This window comes from Lissotriton helveticus, chromosome 4_1, assembly GCF_964261635.1.
Source record: "Lissotriton helveticus chromosome 4_1, aLisHel1.1, whole genome shotgun sequence".
NCBI classification, from domain to species: domain Eukaryota; kingdom Metazoa; phylum Chordata; class Amphibia; order Caudata; family Salamandridae; genus Lissotriton; species Lissotriton helveticus.
The window spans coordinates 1,049,981,947-1,050,001,894 of NC_136063.1; the positions used below are offsets into that span (position 1 = coordinate 1,049,981,947).

At 48.7% G+C, this 19,948-nt stretch overlaps 1 protein-coding gene across 3 annotated transcripts in view; it reads right to left on the reverse strand.

The window, feature by feature from the left end:
- The window catches only part of ICE1 (interactor of little elongation complex ELL subunit 1), a 1,011,762-nt gene that overhangs the window by 361,720 nt on the left and 630,094 nt on the right, over window positions 1-19,948 (reverse strand). The gene's annotated exons all lie outside the window — the stretch shown is intronic.

The following is a 19,948-nucleotide window of genomic DNA, read 5'->3' on the forward strand; positions in this document are numbered from 1 at the left end:
GTAATGTTTGGTGAACATGAAAAACAAGGCCCACTTTGTTCCATGGCTGATATCCAGGACCGGAACTCAGTGAGCTAACACAGTGGTTGCAGCTTTAGCTCTGGTGGAATGACCGTACAAACCCTCAGGGACTTGCTTTTTGGCCAATGCATAGCAGATTTTGATGCAGCACTCACCCTGCCCGTACTTTCTTCACTCCGTCATACCCCACAAAACGTTGGTCATCCACCCAAACTCTTTCCTGCAGTCAAGGTAGAAAGACAACGCTCTCTTTGGGTCCCGATGGTAAAGTATCTCCTGTTCCTTAAAGGGGTGAGTATGAGTGTAAAAAATAGGCACAATGATGGCTTGACCTACATGAAATGGATGACCACTTTTGGAAGAAAGAAAGCTCTCACACAAATCACCAGTCTGTCTGCGTAGATATCAAGATACGGTGGCTTGCATGACCAGACCTGAAGATCACTGATTCTCCGGGCAGATGTTATCGACACAAGAAAGGCCGTTTTAATGGTAACGAGGCTGAGAGGACAATTGTGCAGAGTCTCAAAGTGAGCGCACATAAGGAAGGTGAAGATAAGATTAAAATCCCACAGGATTGGACAAAGGGAAGGTTGTTGAGGCAACTGCAGTAAAACAGAAATTGCAGATAGATATCCCTTAACAGTATCCAGTGCAAACCCCTGCTGGTCAAGCAAAAGAACAACAGGGGCACCTGAGAAAGGGGGTCAGAAAGGGGTTCAATGTGTCTTTCACGTCACAAATTTAGCCCAACTGCAGGAATAAACTGTCATGGCAGAGGGACAGCTTGTTGCCAGAATAACATTAAAGACTTTGGCTGGAAATTCAAAGGCTATCAACTGTCACTGCTCAATCTGCATGCAAGAAGGTGGAGAGAGGACAGGTTCAGTGGAGAAAAATCCCTTGCTGCTGCGACAGAAGTTCCTCTCAAAGGGGCAGCCTGATTGCAGGACCAATGGCCATGCTCAACAGCTCGGGATACCAAACACTAGCCCAGTCCAGAGCCACAAGAAAGACTTGGGCCTAGTCGGTCCTGATAGAGGACTCTGGGCAGGAGTGGGAAGGGCGGAAAGGCGTACAGGAGAGCTGAGCTCCACTCGAGATAAAAAGTGTTTCCGAGCGAGAGGCGCCTTGGAAACTCCTCTTTTTTGTTTACCTAACATGTGGTTCCTTTTGGACAATTATTTGCATACTTGAGTAAACAAAAGCACAATGGCAAAGCTCAAAATATGGTAGAATGTGGTCAGGGAAGACAACACTGGGATCTTGTACAAGTAATGATTCAAAACAGAGAAACAGTTGTGATATTTTCATTTATATTATTCAAAAATATATAAACATGCAGACAATATAACATGTCCCACATAAAACAGAACCCAAAAACCCATATATACAGAAAAAAACAACCCTATGCATTTATATAACGGAAACCAAGGGAAGGATTATGTTACTTACCTTACCCTGTGAGCATCTGTAATTGGCACTTTCGGTGATAATGCGTGTGAGAAAGTGCCATCTTTCTTGCCTTGGTATGCCCCCACTTTTTTCTTAATTGCTGATGTGCTTTGACTGAGTGTGCCCTGGGCTCCTGCCAACCAGGTACCCAGGGCCTGTATTCCTTCCCTAAAACTGTACAAAACCCAATTGGCATCTATGGGCACCTGTCAGCCCCTAGTAGTTGGTACCCTAGGTACCCAGGGCATGGTGACCAGAGAAGACCCCTGAGGGCTGCAGCGCTTATTGTGCCACCCTCAGGGGCCCTGTACCCTGGCACCCACACACTGCCTTTGCAGGCTGAGAGCCTATGTACAGAACTAAAACCAGAGTCGACATGGCACACATCCCTGTGTTCCATGCCCACAGAACCCACTGCCCTGGCATACTTCAGTCACCCCTCTAGCTGGGTGCGCTAGGCCAGAGGTGTGGGCACAGGTGCATGAGCCCTGTGCCCCTACAGTACCCAGGGCCATTCCTGGGCACTGTAAGTGCAGTGATGCCATTAAGAGTATATGGTGCTGGGAGGTTGGCATTACGAACTCCACGGCACCATAATGGCTACACTGAAGACTGACAAGTTTGGTATCAAACTTCTCAGCACATTAAACCCGCACTGATGCAAGTGTGGGATTTAATGTAAAATGCACCAGAGGGCATCTTAGAGATACCCTTTGAAACCCTAACCTACAATCCACGTCTGGCTGAGTGGCTGCGGAGGCTGCCACACAACAGACATGTTGCTGGACCCCTGGGTAGGAGAGCCCCCGCTCTCCTGGGCCTGCAACAATGCACATCCTGGGCGAGGTGTTAGGTCTTTTCTCCCAGTATGGGCAGGGGGAAGCTTCAAAGACATGCAGTCTCTGTGAGCTTCTCCAGACCATTTGCTGTACCCAGCACCCAGCCCTGCCCCCCCACTCTGGCGGGAAGACTGGCGGGTAAAACTACGTCGGGGGGGGTGCCAGCCTGTGCCAACTCCACCTCTCAGGTGGGGGAGACGAGGTGAAGCACGACCCCAGGCTCCGGCCATCTTGAAGATGGGGAGCCCTGCCCCATCACAGCTAGGCTCCTGCCCCCCTCCCACAGGAGAGGAGCAGGCTAGGGGGTGTACCCAACCCAGGGCAGGGACCCATTGGTCCCTGTCCTTGCCCTACCTGTAACATCCCTAAATTCAGTATTTAGGGGCTCCCTGAACCTTCCTTCCTCAGATCCCGATACCAAAAAGAAGAAAGAAGATCAAGAAGAAGAAAACAGGACAACAAGAACTGACTTGGCCCCAGCCCTACCGGCCTGTTGATCCTGGAACCTGCTCTTGCCTAAACCCGGCGACCCCGCGGACAACATTCTTGGGACACGGAGGAGCTACCCTAGCAACCAAGATGGCCGCGTAAGCTCCCGGCTCCGCCGACCTCCGCCAGAAGCTCATTAATCCTGATATCTATCCTGATTTCGAACCAGACTCCCGTATGGCTGATGGGTTGCTGAGATCAAAGATGCAATCCCGAGATTTCCATCATCTCGATTGACGAAGTTATGCTGTGTTTTTGTTCTCGGCCTACTCCACTGTGGGAGCCGGGGCCTGGCTTTCTAACCCATCCGGGTTGGAGTTGAATAACATCGGCTGCGAGACCAGGACGGCGTCCGGTCGCCCGGAGTGGAAGTATATCCTGACCGGATTGGATGGTCGTGCGGTGGCTGGGTTGACTGCACGTACACGGCGGCGGGACGCACCGGTGGCTGTGGGCGGGGGTCCGTTGCCCGGTGGCCCTATTGGGGCCCCCGGGGCTGGCGGGCTCGGATCCTCGCTGGAGGCGATGGTGTTGAGACCGCGACATTGATGAGTACCCACTGTTAACGTCGGCCCTGCTTGTGCCTGTTCCACTGGAGTAGTCGACCTCCGAGGTGAAAAGAGCTGCTTTGTCGCCCTGTGAGGGGAGATGGAGCGAGAGAAAGGTGCGCCGTCGCTGCAGACCGTAATGGCCGCCATTGGGGCGCTTCACTCGCAAGTCACCGCCGCCATCCATAAACTGGTCGTAACAGTTGACACTATGTGTTTGAGACCGGACGCCGCTCCCTCGATGGCCTTGGAAAGTGTTGTTTTAACCGCAAAGCAGGACATGCCTGATACAAATGGCCCCGTGCGGAAACCAGACCTGGTGTGTTTTGTCGGCCCCCGAACAACAGACAGCGAGCCCAGAACTACCGGAAACTCACTATACTCCACCCCGATGCCGCCCGAGATGGACACAGCCAACCTCATACTCCAGGATAATTTCCATAGCGATTTCCGGAGTGATTTTTTTATTCCTTTTTCCCCAGTTGGTTTGAATACGTTTTTTAAACTTATCCTTGGTAGACGGACATCTCTGTTTGATTCATGGTCTTCGAACATTATTACTTTGAACTCGTTCCTACTGTACTGACTATGACTCCTTTGACCGCTTGGGGGGGGAATGGGAGTTTTTTTTTTCCTTCTTTAGTTCTATGGCCTTTTTTCTTTCCCTCCCCTTTACAAGAGGTGCTTTGTCCATTCTGAGTCTATTTTTCGCATGTTTGGGTGTCTACTCCGGTCCTATTTATGCCCTATGCGAGGGTGGACGGGCTTTGCTAGTATAAGTTACAACGGGGTTGTTGATTATATTGATCTCTGTTTTAAGTCTACCTATTCATGTTGATGCCTCACGCTCCTTGTATTCTCTATGTCACATTGGTCTATTCTCCCGCGCACCGTTGCAATGTATCGTATTGTATGACACCCGATATATGTACCATTTCCTCCTGTTTTTCTTCTTTAAATAAAAAGATACATAAAAAAAATACATTAAAAAAAACAACATTGGGACACCCAGAGGATCTGCCTGACTTGACCCTCTTGAAGATTGGGACTCCCATCAGCAGAGGCTCTGCTGCAACAACCCACCTGGTGCCTACCAGGAAGCTCCGGACCAGCCCACTCTGCACCAGCCGAGCCCGGGCCGGGCCAACCCGAACCAAGACCACGAGGACATCCCCCCGGTGACTGGGACCCGAATTCCACTGCCCAAAGACCCTCCTCGACGAACCAGTCGATGCCTGCAGACTCGATACCAGGGGCCACCCAACCGCGACCAGCAGAGGGTAAGCTTTTCCGACACCCAAAGACACTCCTGCACCCGGCGCCCTACAGCCCCCTGTGCCGCCCTTTGGGGTACCTACCTGTGCTCCAAGATCCCAACTTACCTCTCGAAGTGCTGGTCGCCCCTGGAGAGTCTCCGTCCCCGAGCCTGCAGCCTTTGTTCCTTTTTGACCTGTCCTATTGGATAACATTGAGCGCCCGACGGCTCAAAAGCACCCTGCACCCAGCCGCCCGAGTGCCACTGGCTGTGACCCCTGTGTCCTATCCTACTCCCCCCCCTTGCCCTGAACAAGTGACCAGGAGCCCAGCTCCCACAGCCACGTGGGAGGCTAGCCAGCAGCCACCAACCAAAGGCCCCCTTCCCTCATTGGATATCATTGGGCCTACCTACCTCTGCACCCGGCCGCCCCTGTGCCGCTGGGAGTGAACTAACTGTACTTACCTGACCCTGGGGGACCCCTGAGCCTATGCCCAGAACCTTAACTTCACCAACCAAGTACTCATCTGGAAACCGGTAATTTACTTATCTGCCATTGAATAACATTGACTCATTTTGACTCGAAAATTTTCTAAGTGTGAAGTTTGGAAACTTGAAAATATTCACATAAAATCAGCCAAAGTCCGAATTCCGAAGTACTCACCTGTGATCAGGGGAGAAGCCAGTGCTGTACCTTTCAGCCCAGTCCTGAACCGCAAAAGTAATCCCTAGCAGGGTTACTAGTAATCTGTATTTTCTCCATAGGAACTAATTGCCTGCTTTCTATAAAATTTCTTCCAAGTGTCTACTTTTGAAAACTTGAAATATTCTTTAAAAAATCACACGTAATACTGAAACGCAATTACCTACCTGTTTTGAGTTAAGACCCCAGTGCTTGTCCTAGGAGACCAGTGCTGGGTTACAAAAGTAACGCTATCGAACTTTACCTGCAACCTGAATTTTCTCCCATTGAATAACATTGTCAGATTTCCTTTGAAAAGTTTTTAAGTGTGAACTTTTAAAACAGCTTTATATTCATGAAAATTCACTACAGTAACTACAACGTTTTTGCTAACCTGGTTTCAGCTTAGACCCCAGGACTGAAACTCAGATCTAGTCCTGGGACTACTAAAGTCATCTATATAGTAATCAACTGTACTTACATGTGGAAATCCCATTGAGCTCAATGTTATAGTGTGTTTTAGGAATGTGTTGCTTACTGTCAATACTGTATTAATTGTGTGCACAAACTTTATCGCTCCTTTGCAAAGTAATTACATGAGAGAACTCATAAGAAAAGTATATTTTTATAACTGTTGGTTCTAAAAATAAAACACCATTATCTGTGGATATAAAAACAATTGGCCTGTAGTTCAGTCTTTGAGTGTGTGAAACCTTTTGTTGACTGAGTGTGTACAACAAATGCTTTACACTGTCCTTTGGTACTGCCGTACTGCTCTACCAAGCTACCACTTTGGAGAGTAAGGTCAGTTCTGACTTTAACCTCTGTTATACCTCTGGGGTTGGTGGACTCTATACACACTGTACTTCATCCTAGTCCAGTATATATAGAGCCACTTTCTCAAAATGCGCATGGGCATTGACTCCATTGTTAGATTGTTTTCCCGCAAGAGTGCGAGAACGGAGTAAGTGTACTACAGAGTTGTCCATGTATGAATAATATGAATAATTACTGCAACAACCATAGGTATCTGGGGAGGAGGGCGGTTGCATGTGAATCTACACCTCTACATGCCAACAACAGGTGCTTAGAGGGTAAGAAACATAATCCATTCAAGGCATGTGTGCTGTAGATACACATGCTTTGCATAGACCATATAGCAATCCTATCCCAAAACGGTGGCTAACCAGTGGCTAGGAGGTTTAGACAAAGTTAATATAGCATGTTTGGATACATTTAACGATCCATCTAGAAATACCAGGTTTAGAGATAGGTATTCCATTATGAGGTGGAGCACAGGCAACAGAAGGTTGTTTTGCTGAAATTATTTGTTCTATCAATGAAAATAATAATGCTCTTTTGACATTTAACCCCTTCGGTGCTGCGGACGGCCCCCGGCCGTCCCACGTGACAGTGGGCATGTGTGGAGGACGGCCGGGGGCTGTCCGAACCCCGCCCACTGATTAGAATGCCCGCACTGCAGTAGAATTCGCGCCATGGTCAACGGGTTAATATATAGCTCTTTCTGCTACAAAATTGGGTTGAGGAAAGAACACAGCTAACTGAATTGATTGTTTAATATGAAAAGCAGAAACTACTTTTGGAAGGAACTTTGGTTAGTGCGAAGAACCAGTCTGTATCGATGGAGTTGGAAAAGGGGTTCTTCTAAGGTTAATGCCTGAATCTCACTGACACATCTTAGTGAAGTGATAGCAATCAAGAAAGCAACCTTTCAAGAAATGAATTAAAATGGATAATTGTGTAGTGGCTCAAAATGTTGATCTGTAAGTCTTGTTAGAACAATATTAAGGTTCCCTACAGGTGGAACATTTGGTGGTAGCACTCTTAAGGCCTTCCACAAAGGCTTTAAGTACTGGCACTCTGAACAGAGATAAGTGTTGTCTGTTTTGAAGGGGGCGTGGCCAACAGCCGAACATGGCGGACGCGAGATAGAAGAGCTCCGGCCTCGAGCCTTCGAAATCCTGTGAATATTTGCCCATATTGTGCATCGCTTACCTACAACTGCGGAGCGGGACAGCGCGGTCAGAACGGACTGCTCGGAGTCGCTCATATCTGAAGTGGGTGCTTCGGTGGGAGAGGACCGTTGCGATCGTGCGCGGACTGTGGAGGCCACATGTTGGACCGCGGAGTACTCCTGCAGCTGCGCCGCTAGAGGACAGCCGACTGGGAACAGAAGCGGCAGCGGAGTAAGGCGAGGCACTTTGGCGACGAGCTGCATGCCGCGATTGATTGCCCCGTGATTGGAGCCGCGCCCACTGCTGAAATCCGTCCTCTGACCGGGACCCGGGGCACGGATCTACGAGAGGACGGGGATGTAGTGAGGCCTACTCTCCCACGGCAGTGTCCCCAGGAGGAGGTGCAGCGTATCAAGAGGCACAACTGTGCTGCGCGGCCCCGCTGAACAAGACAAACGAAGCGAGTGGCGCCGGACGGCCTGATTTCTACCTGGACGCAGCGGGTGTTCCCGTGATGGCGGCCATTTGCTTGTAACCGATCCAACGCTACCCCAGTGAGGTGGCCTTGGGGAGCGGACTCCTGTGAGGTCTCTTTACCCTGACCTGCTGCCTACCGTGCACAGGAACTTTTCTCCCTGTTGAGCACTGTGCAACATCAAGGCCCTGCTGAGGTGGGATTGATTGGACAGTGCACTCCCCACAGGTGAAGTTGTCATCTACGCTACTGCGTGCGCCCTGCCCTCGCACATATGGCCTGAGTGATGCTATCTCCTGCTGCGGATGGTGACTACACATGGGGGAACAAGAAGACGCTGCGGTGAGGCTGTGAGGTTTGCAGAGTTACCATCTGGGCGCTCTATCTGCGTGCTGTGTCGTGGCGCTGCCAGGCGTCTGCGGAGCCCTTGTTGGTTCCATACTGTGACAGTGCCCAAACTTACACGGGTGGCTGGAAGCTCAGTTATACAGAGTCCCCCCTTTGACCTGTGCCTCCCTGCAGCACGCCTCTTTGGTGAACTATGGGTAAAGTGGGGCGCACCAAGCCGAAGATGCCTGACTCCCGAGGTGCGCACCAATCCCAAGGAGACCTGGAGAGCACGGATGAAGCGCTGGGTTCTGGCTACGTACCCCCAACTAAGGAGCCCACCTCGGAGGATAAATTGGACCTCATTTTCCGGGAGCTGCCAGACACACGCAAGGCACTGGAGATCCAAATAGGATCCCAGTCCACGGGACTGAACCTGCTCAGGGTGGATCATGTAAAGACGGCGGAAACGGTTAAAGAGCAGGGGGTGACATTGGCGGAATTATTGCCCAAGCAAAAGCAGACGGAATCTGACGTGAAACAGCTCCAAACGCAGGTGGCCACATTGATGGACAGAGTGGAGGATGCAGAAGGGAGGGCACGCAGAAATAATGTCCCCGTAATTGGCCAGTCGGAGAGAAGCGAGGAGACGGATGCGGTTAGTTACATGGAGCAATCGTTCAAAGATAATGTCACGACAGAGGGCCTATCTACGCAGTATTGCATCAAAAGGGCGCACAGGATACCAACGGGACGGCCAAAGCCTGGAGCCCCCGCCGAGACCCCTTATAGTAAAGTTCTTAAACTACCGCGACCGTGATGTCCTGCTCCAGAAAGCCAGAACGGCAGCGCCGATCAATTCGAGAATACCCGGATTTCGCTATTCCCAGATTACACGTTGATGGTGCAAAAACAAAGAGCTTCCTTCCTACTGTTTAAAAGCGCCAAGAAACCGCGTGGTAAAAGTGCGCTATAGAAATATTTTTAAATTCAAATTCAAATGCAGTGAAGAGACGACTTCGGGAATTTCAGCTCCAATATGTGCTCTTGTTCCCGGCACGCCTCAAGATCATTCATGACCAAAAATCATACTTCTTTGAGAGCCCTGGTGATGTAGAGGATTGGTTGGAAGTCATGGAACTTACTAATGCAGAAGAGAAGGCTCTGGTCGCGGAGGACAGGCGGAACTCAATGGCGGCGCCATCGCCTAGACACAGAGGCCGCAGGCAGCAAAGGACCAAAGAGCACTTGCGCATCACTTCGCAACAGGTGCAACAGACCAAATAACAGGCAGTGCAGGCCACAGCGACCTTCACGAATGCACCGAGATCAACCAATAACACCTCCTCGGCTGAAGAGGACACTCATGAATTAGATTCCGAGGGCAGTGTGGCTTTATTTCCCTCAGCAACGCCGCAGCTGATTGCGAACCTGTTTGGTTGACGGACTCGCAAGTATTGTAGACTCTAAATGCTTTCTTATTGCACTGCGGCTGCGTTGCTCCCCATCCAAGACAGCATAGTCCCTTTTTCCCCTGTAATCAGGCACCAAGCATTAGCGCTCCTGTGCTGTGGTAGCTCGATCTGGCAGTTGTCTGATATGTAATAACATGTGTAAGGCACAGGCACAACCCCCCAAATGGTGTAGGCCTAATGTAACTTTCTTTATTTTGATACTCTTTATGTCCACTCGATTTGTAGATTCCTTACAGATCCTTATCTGTACATTGGATCAGTTTGCAGGAGTTATGGTCCGATGCTTGTTTCTGGTTGGACCAAGTATTGCTGGGGGAGGGTTGGGTTGCGGTCTTGAACTGTTTGCTATTTTAGATCTCCACATCTGCAGATATATGTTGTTCTGTTATTATATGCTATGTTTGATGATTAAATGCATATACCGGGAAAGTATAAAATTATAACATGGACATAAGGGGTATGGGCACAATACATTAAAGGCACAGGATACATGCTCAACTACAGCGCTGCAAAGCGCACATAGTCTAATTGCAGGAGTCACATATGATAGAGAGTGAAGTTGCGAAGCACAGGAAAAAGTGGAGGAGACAAGTGTTTTCCACTGTGTATTCTAATTATGCTAGGGGAGCCACGATTTGGGTTTGACACGGAGTACCTTTTGTAGCCCAGGACCAGCGAATTGATAAACAGGGTAGATATGTGTTCATTAAAGGGCTTCTGGATGGCCAGCTGGTAGTACTGGGCACTTTTTATGCCCCTAACTACGAACAGGACCAATACTGGACTACGCTGAGTGGGGCACTAGCTGGATGGGAGGCGTATCCCTGGTTGTTGGGGGAGACTGTAACGTAGTCTTGGATGTATTATTGGATAGATCACATCCGCCATTGCAAGGCACTATCGTCTTGAAACAAGCTGAAGCTTTCTCACACTGGATGACGGGCTGGGAACTACAGGATGTGTGGCGCATGAGACACCCCCTTCATAGAGAATACTCATACTATTCTATAGTACATGCCCTCCACACAAGAATAGATAGATTCCTCTGTACGGGTAGGATAGCTATGCAAGTGCTAGACTCCACTTACCTTCTCAAGACTTTTTCCGACCATAACCCATTGGAAACCATTATTGCATGGGGTAGAATACCCACACTGGTCCCCACTTGGCGCCTATGGCCACAACTCTTAGAAGATCAGGTTTTCCGTAGTGCCCTCTCCGATACTATTGTGAATTATTTTGTGGAAATCAGAAATACTGCATCTAATACACTGATAGAATGGGACGCGTTTAAGGCGGTGGTGCGGGGTAGGGGCATAGGTACGACGGTAGTAGCACGACAGGAGCTCCATAACTCACTAGTAGAGGTGGAAGGAAAAATGGGCACCCTTGAGAAAGAAGCACTCACAGACGAGGGGAAGAGGGAGCCTCTGCAAGAGGCGCGGATACGTCACGCGGAACTGTTAAAATCACTGAGAGTAATTGACCATGCAGCATTTACACAACGGGCTCACAGCGAGGCGGATAGGGTGGGAGCCTTACTGGCTCGCATTCTACAGGATGCTCCTCCGTCTGTGGTAATACCCCGAATTATAACAGATACGGGCGACATAGTCACTACACAAGGGGACATAAACACTGCATTCCGTGACTATTATGCTACATTATACAGGGCACCTAACGGCCCTACAGAGACACACACAGAAGCCTTTCTATCGGATATAACGTACCCGACGATTCCAGAACTGCTACGTAAGGGGCCAACAGGCCACATCACAACACAAGAGATCAGAGTGGCTATGAAGGGGCTGCCGCGCAACAAAACGCCTGGTATTGATGGCTTACCCATTGAGTTCTATGATACATATGCAGAGGCTTTGGTGCCCCAGTTGGTGGGATTATACAAGGAGGTGTGGGAGAGGGGCTCTCTGCCTACTACGACGGCACAAGCACTGGTTATTGCGCTCCCCAAGCCGGGTAGGGAACACACTGATATGGCAAATTATCGCCCATTATCATTGTTATCCACAGAATATAAAATATTGAGTAAAGTGCTTGCAAACAGACTGGTTCCACATTTATCAAAAGTGATTCACAATGACCAAACTGGTTTTTTACCTGCCCGGAGCACCTCTCTAAACATAAGGAAACTGCATTATCTGCTGATGGAAGGCCCGACAAGCTGTCCATATGCCGGTTGTATTTCCCTTGACCTACGGCAGGCTTTTGATTCCATACAGTGGGAATACATGTTCCAAGTGCTGGGGAAATTTGGTATTTCGGATGACTACATTAAGTGGGTGAGAATATTGTATGATGCCCCTACGGCGCGTACTAGAACGGGAGGACACATATCGGGAGAATACACCATACACAAAGGTACACGACAGGGATGTCCGCTATCCCCCCTTTTTTTGATCTTAGCGTTGGAGCCGTTACCCATACAACTGCGACGAGATATTATAGCTCAGGGAATACATTTAGGTAATACAACCCATTTATTCTCGGCGTACGCTGATGACATACTTTTGTATATATCCGACCTTCGCACCCCTCTGGCCCCATTGTTTGAAGCATTTCACAGGTTTGAGCGTATATCAGGGTTGGCTTTAAACACTTCTAAGATGCATTCCTTTTTCTTTACGAGTGGGTTAGACACTGCTGAACTGGACGTCGGTGATACCACAATTCAGGTTACGCCTACGATGTTTCGTTATCTAGGCATTAAAATTTATAGGAAGCACGAAGACATGCTGGAAGGAAATCTAAATAAGGCAATCAGGGCGCTGAGAGCTAGTGTTGCGTTCTGGACGGCATTGCCGCTTTCAGTTACAGGCAGGGCAGCTATTGCGAAAATGGTTGCGCTGCCCCGTTTGGTGTATTACTTCACGAATCTACCATTGTTAGTACCACAGCACACTTTTAACTTACTGAACACTCTGTTAATTGATCTTATCTGGGGTACGGGTAGGCAACATATTAGTCTAAAAAAACTTCAAATTGGAACTGCGGCAGGTGGATTGGGAGTGCCAGATTTTCGTGCTTACTATTATGCATGTCAACTACAGTGGCTATCCTACTGGACAGCGGGACGTAACTTACATGAAATTGATTATACAGTTTCAGACTTGGATAATGGTAGGCTACACGCCTTCTTACTACCAGGCAGTAGGATCCCGGCGGAGCTTCCCCTACTGCTGCAAACGGCACTGCGATGCTGGACAGCGGCGCTAAAATAGACACGGATGGGAGGTAGATACGCAGGGAATACACCATTGCTGGGGATCACACTAGCCTGTGGGAGGCTGACGAAACGCATTCTGGCACCCTGGTTGGAGGTTGTTGTAAGTACGGTAGCTGATTTGGTTGGGGAAGAAACACTAATGGACCACAATACGTTTCTACGTCAAACCGGCTCCCCGGCATCTATGTTTCTAACACATACGGCACTGCTTGGGTTTATTAAAAAGACTTGGGCTCCTCAAAGAACACCCCCCACCTGAGAATGAACTGATAAAGATGGTATATTACATGGGTGGGGGACGTCATTTGATCAAATGGCTGTACACTGGAATTAGCACACACACGAGAGTTCCCCTACACGCGTTGAAGGCACACTGGGAAGCAGAGATAGGGAGGGACTTATCGGACAGGGAATTGGCAATTGTGCTGAAACACCCCAGGAAGATCCCTCGCAATGCTAGATTCAAATTCATACAAACGATGGTGTTGCATCGTGCTTATTTAACCCCACATAGACTAGATGTGATGTTGCCCCAGACACAGCATTACTGCCCGCGATGTCTTTTGGAGGGGGCAGGCTTTCAACACATGGTATGGGACTGCCCACGACTGCGGGGATATTGGGACACGGTATGACAAATGATAGAATCTTCCACGAAGCTAGCCGTTACTAATACAGCAATGGAATGCATCCTAGGGCTCCATGCTCGGATCACTACTAACAAGGTGCAATACCGCTTCGTAAACCTTGCCTGTTTGTTAGCCATCCGGAATATAACTAGGAAATGGAAATCTCGCAAACCCCCTGAAGTACATATATGGCATGCGGAATTATTACGTTGGGCCGCAGCAGAGGGCGCAGCACTACGCAGGGAAGAAACTAGGGGCCTACGTAAGACACCAATCTCTCTCGAATGCGAAGTTATGTTGGAAGGGTTACGAATGCAAGAAGTGGCATTGTTTTAATGTACTATGATAGAGTTGCTGTGCGCTGCAGACACTATCACTGGGCATAATGCAGACTGTCGTTGCAGCGTAAGTGTAGATGGCTGTCCAACCTAAACACTTTTGAATTATCGCCCACCCACTAGATGTTCCGATAGTAGGAATTTAACAGAACACTGACCGCAACCTAGGGGAGGAGGGTAGTTGGGGCTTGAAGGGGGTTTTTCCTTTACTTCACTTTCTTTCTATTTTTTCATTGCTAGTATTCTATGTATTGCACTGTATTCCACTGCTACATTTCCCTGCTATGGTTCCTAAGAGATGCACATAGTCAGACTGCTTATTATTATAGGTATGTGAACGAATTAACAATGTTGAAATGCAGTATGTTACCCGGCTTGATGACAATAGGAATACCATGTATAAATGATAAATAATGTACGAAGGAATGTATGTTCAGAAAATCGACAAACTGTGTTTAAAAAAAGGAAAGTGTTGTCTGTTTTGAAGGTATGTAGCAACTGCACGTTGTATATGAAATAGATAAAAAGTAATTTGTTGTATAGAAGCATCTAGTTGTTCAACTGTTAGATATTATATTGTATAACACACCTTTCCCACTTTGCCGCATAGCATGCTCTAGTGGTGGGTTTCCTTCTTGCTTCTTTAAGAATTGTCATGTAGTATGGTAGATTTTTTTTTCTCACAAAATCCATTCCTCTTTATTGAATGTTGCACAACGCTCTCTCAATAGAATACTCCATTCTCCATATTCTTTAGCTCACTCCTCCACCCCAGTTCAGAGATGGCCATATGCAAATCAGTCTGACCTTGTGCCTCATGGAAACAGTCCAGCCCGAACTGCCAAGCCATGTCTTCCCTAGACCGGAAACAAGCATCCTGGGACCGGTTTCAGGTTCACAACCCTCAACAGCCAGGTTATCTTGAATCCAGTGGCAGAGTGAGCAAGGGACTCACGTTTGAGCATACCCTGCCAACTTAGGGCGAACAAAGCGATACCAAAGGGGATTAAGAACGGAGCGTTTGAGCAAATCAAACACTCACCCCCAGTCAAGTGATCTGGGTTTAATCCATCATCATTCTTTAGCGCTGTAACTACCTGGAGAGTTGCACACGGCCAGGCTTGGCTCCGCTGTGTGTCCTGTGGCCGGGCTTGGCTCTGCTGTGTGTCCTGTGGCCGGGCTTGGCTCTGCTGGGTGTCCTGTGGCCGAGCTTGGCTCCGCCGACCTGCTGTCCTTCGTCTTGGTGTAGAGAGGGCCGGGCTTTGCTCCGCTGGTGGCCTGGCCGGGCTTGGCTCCGCCGGGCCGCGTGAACCACAACTCCCATCAGCCCCTTGCGGCAAGGACGCCGCCGCGCAGGCAATCAGGAAGCGCCTGGGGCCGCATAAAGGAACCCTTGCTCCCTCGTCCCGCGGGACGCGCGCGGGAGAAGCCCGGGACAAGGGCGGGACCGTCTGTGGCCGTCAGGGGCCAGAAGAGGCCGGGCCGGGCCACGGACTTTGGCTCTCGTTCTAGGATCCAGGACTAACTGTAAGATTTAACAGTATTGCATGGTTCTTAATTGACTTGTTGTTTCTTGGCCTTAAAACACATACAAGCTTTATTCCCTGTAATAGAGACACTGCTACTCATCCTTAATAGTGTTTTAAATCTTTGGTCATAACATGTCTAAGTCCAGAGTAGCTAAACCGGTAGCTGACAATGATACAAGGACTTTAGATAACTACCTGGTTAAGGTAGTCAATAAAATTAATAAAGAAAGGCGATTATCATTAAACACAAACACAACAATGATGGACAGAATGTGGATCAATGTCACCGGGCTGATGAGAGGTGTTACCTCGAAACCGGGCCGGTCCTCGGATGCTTGTTTCCGTTCTGGGAAGGACATGGCTTTTGTAGTTCGGACTGGACTGTTCCCATGGGGCACAGGGTCAGCGCTGATTTGCATATTGCCATTGTCTAACCCAGGGTGGTGTGGAGTGGAAAAACGATGGATTTGGGCCCAGATCTTTGGACTGGGGTGAATGTGTGACATTGATCCACATTCTGTCCATCATTGTTGTGTTTGCAGTTACCGCTCTAAGTGTACTGGGGATGCTCAGACGTGAGTCCCAGGCACTCCACACTACTGGAATCAAGCTAGCCGGGCTGATGAGAGGTGTTACCTCGAAACCGGGCCGGTCCTCGGATGCTTGTTTCCGTTCTGGGAAGGACATGGCTTTTGTAGTTCGGACTGGACTGTTCCCATGGGGCACAGGGTCAGCGCTGATTTGCATATTGCCATTGTCTAACCCAGGGTGGTGTGGAGTGGAAAAACGATGGATTTGGGCCCAGATCTTTGGACTGGGGTGAATGTGTGACATTGATCCACATTCTGTCCATCATTGTTGTGTTTGCAGTTACCGCTCTAAGTGTACTGGGGATGCTCAGACGTGAGTCCCAGGCACTCCACACCACTGGAATCAAGCTAGCCAGGCTGATGAGAGGTGTTACCTCGAAACCGGGCCGGTCCTCGGATGCTTGTTTCCGTTCTGGGAAGGACATGGCTTTTGTAGTTCGGACTGGACTGTTCCCATGGGGCACAGGGTCAGCGCTGATTTGCATATTGCCATTGTCTAACCCAGGGTGGTGTGGAGTGGAAAAACGATGGATTTGGGCCCAGATCTTTGGACTGGGGTGAATGTGTGACATTGATCCACATTCTGTCCATCATTGTTGTGATTGCAGTTACCGCTCTAAGTGTACTGGGGATGCTCAGACGTGAGTCCCAGGCACTCCACACCACTGGAATCAAGCTAGCCGGGCTGATGAGGTGTTACCTCGAAACCGGGCCGGTCCTCGGATGCTTGTTTCCGTTCTGGGAAGGACATGGCTTTTGTAGTTCGGACTGGACTGTTCCCATGGGGCACAGGGTCAGCGCTGATTTGCATATTGCCATTGTCTAACCCAGGGTGGTGTGGAGTGGAAAAACGATGGATTTGGGCCCAGATCTTTGGACTGGGGTGAATGTGTGACATTGATCCACATTCTGTCCATCATTGTTGTGATTGCGGTTACCGATCTAAGTGTACTGGGGATGCTCAGACGTGAGTCCCAGGCACTCCACACCACTGGAATCAAGCTAGCCGGGCTGATGAGAGGTGTTACCTCGAAACCGGGCGGGTCCTCGGATGCTTGTTTCCGTTCTGGGAAGGACATGGCTTTTGTAGTTCGGACTGGACTGTTCCCATGGGGCACAGGGTCAGCGCTGATTTGCATATTGCCATTGTCTAACCCAGGGTGGTGTAGAGTGGAAAAACGATGGATTTGGGCACAGATCTTTGGACTGGGGTGAATGTGTGACATTGATCCACATTCTGTCCATCATTGTTGTGTTTGCAGTTACCGCTCTAAGTGTACTGGGGATGCTCAGACGTGAGTCCCAGGCACTCCACACCACTGGAATCAAGCTAGCCGGGCTGATGAGAGGTGTTACCTCGAAACCGGGCCGGTCCTCGGATGCTTGTTTCCGTTCTGGGAAGGACATGGCTTTTGTAGTTCGGACTGGACTGTTCCCATGGGGCACAGGGTCAGCGCTGATTTGCATATTGCCATTGTCTAACCCAGGGTGGTGTGGAGTGGAAAAACGATGGATTTGGGCCCAGATCTTTGGACTGCGGTGAATGTGTGACATTGATCCACATTCTGTCCATCATTGTTGTGTTTGCAGTTACCGCTCTAAGTGTACTGGGGATGCTCAGACGTGAGTCCCAGGCACTCCACACCACTGGAATCAAGCTAGCCGGGCTGATGAGAGGTGTTACCTCGAAACCGGGCCGGTCCTCGGATGCTTGTTTCCGTTCTGGGAAGGACATGGCTTTTGTAGTTCGGACTGGACTGTTCCCATGGGGCACAGGGTCAGCGCTGATTTGCATATTGCCATTGTCTAACCCAGGGTGGTGTGGAGTGGAAAAACGATGGATTTGGGCCCAGATCTTTGGACTGGGGTGAATGTGTGACATTGATCCACATTCTGTCCATCATTGTTGTGTTTGCAGTTACCGTATCATTAAACACAACCAATCAAGAAGAGATAGGGTTGGGCGCGGCAACTTCCCCATTGCCTCAGCCAGATATTAGTGTAAATAACTCAAACGTGATTGCCATCAGTGATGTATCCATCACGATGACACCAGAAGATCGGGTTATTACAACTGACCCTATTCTCACTTTGAGCCCAACACCCTCCACAGCACATTCACCAATCCAATCGCCGGTTCGGAGAATGGTGCGGGCATGTAGGAAGGTCCCTGCTAAAAAGGCGGTGGGCCGGAAATCAAAAAAGGCAGGTACTTTCCCTATCACATCACATAGTGGTGTAAGTATATTAAAACCCACAAATAATGCTGAGGAAAACTTCTTACATCCTGATCAGTTAGAGTTTCTGGCATCCATTTTTGAGTCAAAACTAGAAGTAATGGTTAGACCACTGGTGGCTAAACTAGAGCAGGTCGCAAAGAGGTCTCTAGATTAGGGGGCCTCTTGGATTCTTACATGACTCGGTCTCATACATCTACGAGCCCCCTCCCCGGCCCTTTTATCTTTACTGGAAACACCTTGCCGGGGCCATCGTACCTGCTCTAAGAAAATCCCACCCTCCACTACACCTTCGGGGGGAACTCCAATAGTACAACCAATAGTACAATTACCAGTACAGCCAGCTACATCACATACTGCCAGCCGGAAGTTTGTAGCTGGGGGTGAAATGGGCCGGAGAAGTAGGCCTAGGACGAATAACCCAGTAAATTTGCCACCGGAGTGTATTCCTTACACAGTGGTACTAACAAACGTTCCAGAGGTTATGTTATGTTATGTTATGTTAATTTCGATTTATATAGCGCCAAATCACCGACAGGTCTCTTAGCTCTTGCTTTGGGAACCCCTCCTGGCTTTCCCTGCGAGATAACCCTTACTGGGCAACCCCAAGGTGAAGACCAGGCATCCCATTGCAGTAGGGCTGTAGTGGAGATTAAGCAAGCCATTGCCCAGAGTTGCAGAGTGTGAACCCATGATTCGAGTAGGCACCGAGGCGAGAATTATTGAGTCCGTGGACATTTTGAGCTCAAGACCCTGCCGCGTCGGGAATTGAACCCTGGTCCCGGGTCTGACCTCTGCATCAGGGTCTGCTTCCTCTAACCAGTGAGCCACACTTCTCCAGGTTGACTCTTGTTTGACTGACTCTAGGCTAGAAACCCACGCAGCCTTAAAAAACAAAACACTTGCATGGCTAAACAGGAATTGTGGGTTTCCTCTTGCATTTTCTAACGACATAATATCTACTCGTAGAGTCAGCTGGATTGGCAACAGAAGAAAGGGATCAAAAGGGGATTGTATCATTGTAAATTTTAAGCATCCCCAACACGTGGCTACAGTTCTCCTCAGAGCAGCATCTTTACCAACTGAGGACAACTCTGTTTGTGCTAGACCCCTGGGCTTTTTTATAATCATTTGGACAATACGAAATGTTCAACACCGCCTCTACATAGGTATCCTGTAAACGGGCATAGAGGGGAGGTGGCAGGTCGTGTTCCAAATGCTTCAAATGTTTCAAATGTTTTAAATGCTTCAATTGTCCAACATTGTCACAACATGGGGGATAGGTACTGTTACCAGTTAGCAAACAGGCAATTTGATTATACTCTACCATTACACAATCGTTACACAAAACGATTGACTACCAGCTACCATGGGGAGTAATGACCAAATACCGGTTCCGTCATTAAAAATTGCTACATGGAATGTTGCGGGTATTAAGAATAAAATAGGAAATGCCGATTGGTTAAAGACTATGAAATCTTTTGATATTATTGCCTTACAAGAGACATGGGATCAATTTAATAGTTTCTCTTTGGATGGCTACAGTCACTTTTATATCCTGCAATTGCCAGTACCGCAGGAAGAGCCAAGGGAGGATTATTAACACTTTTCAAATTGGATGTTAAAGGCAAACTAGTGGAGTGTTCTTCAGGTTGTGAAAATTGCTTGATTGTCGAACTTTCCACTCAGGATAAGGCCAAGATTCTTTTTGTTAATTTTTATAATGCTAACCCAAATGAATGTACCAGTCATAACTTGGAAGTACTGGATACATTTCTGTCAGTCTACAGTGTAAATGGAAATACTTTTGAATTAATATTATTAGGGGACTTTAATATT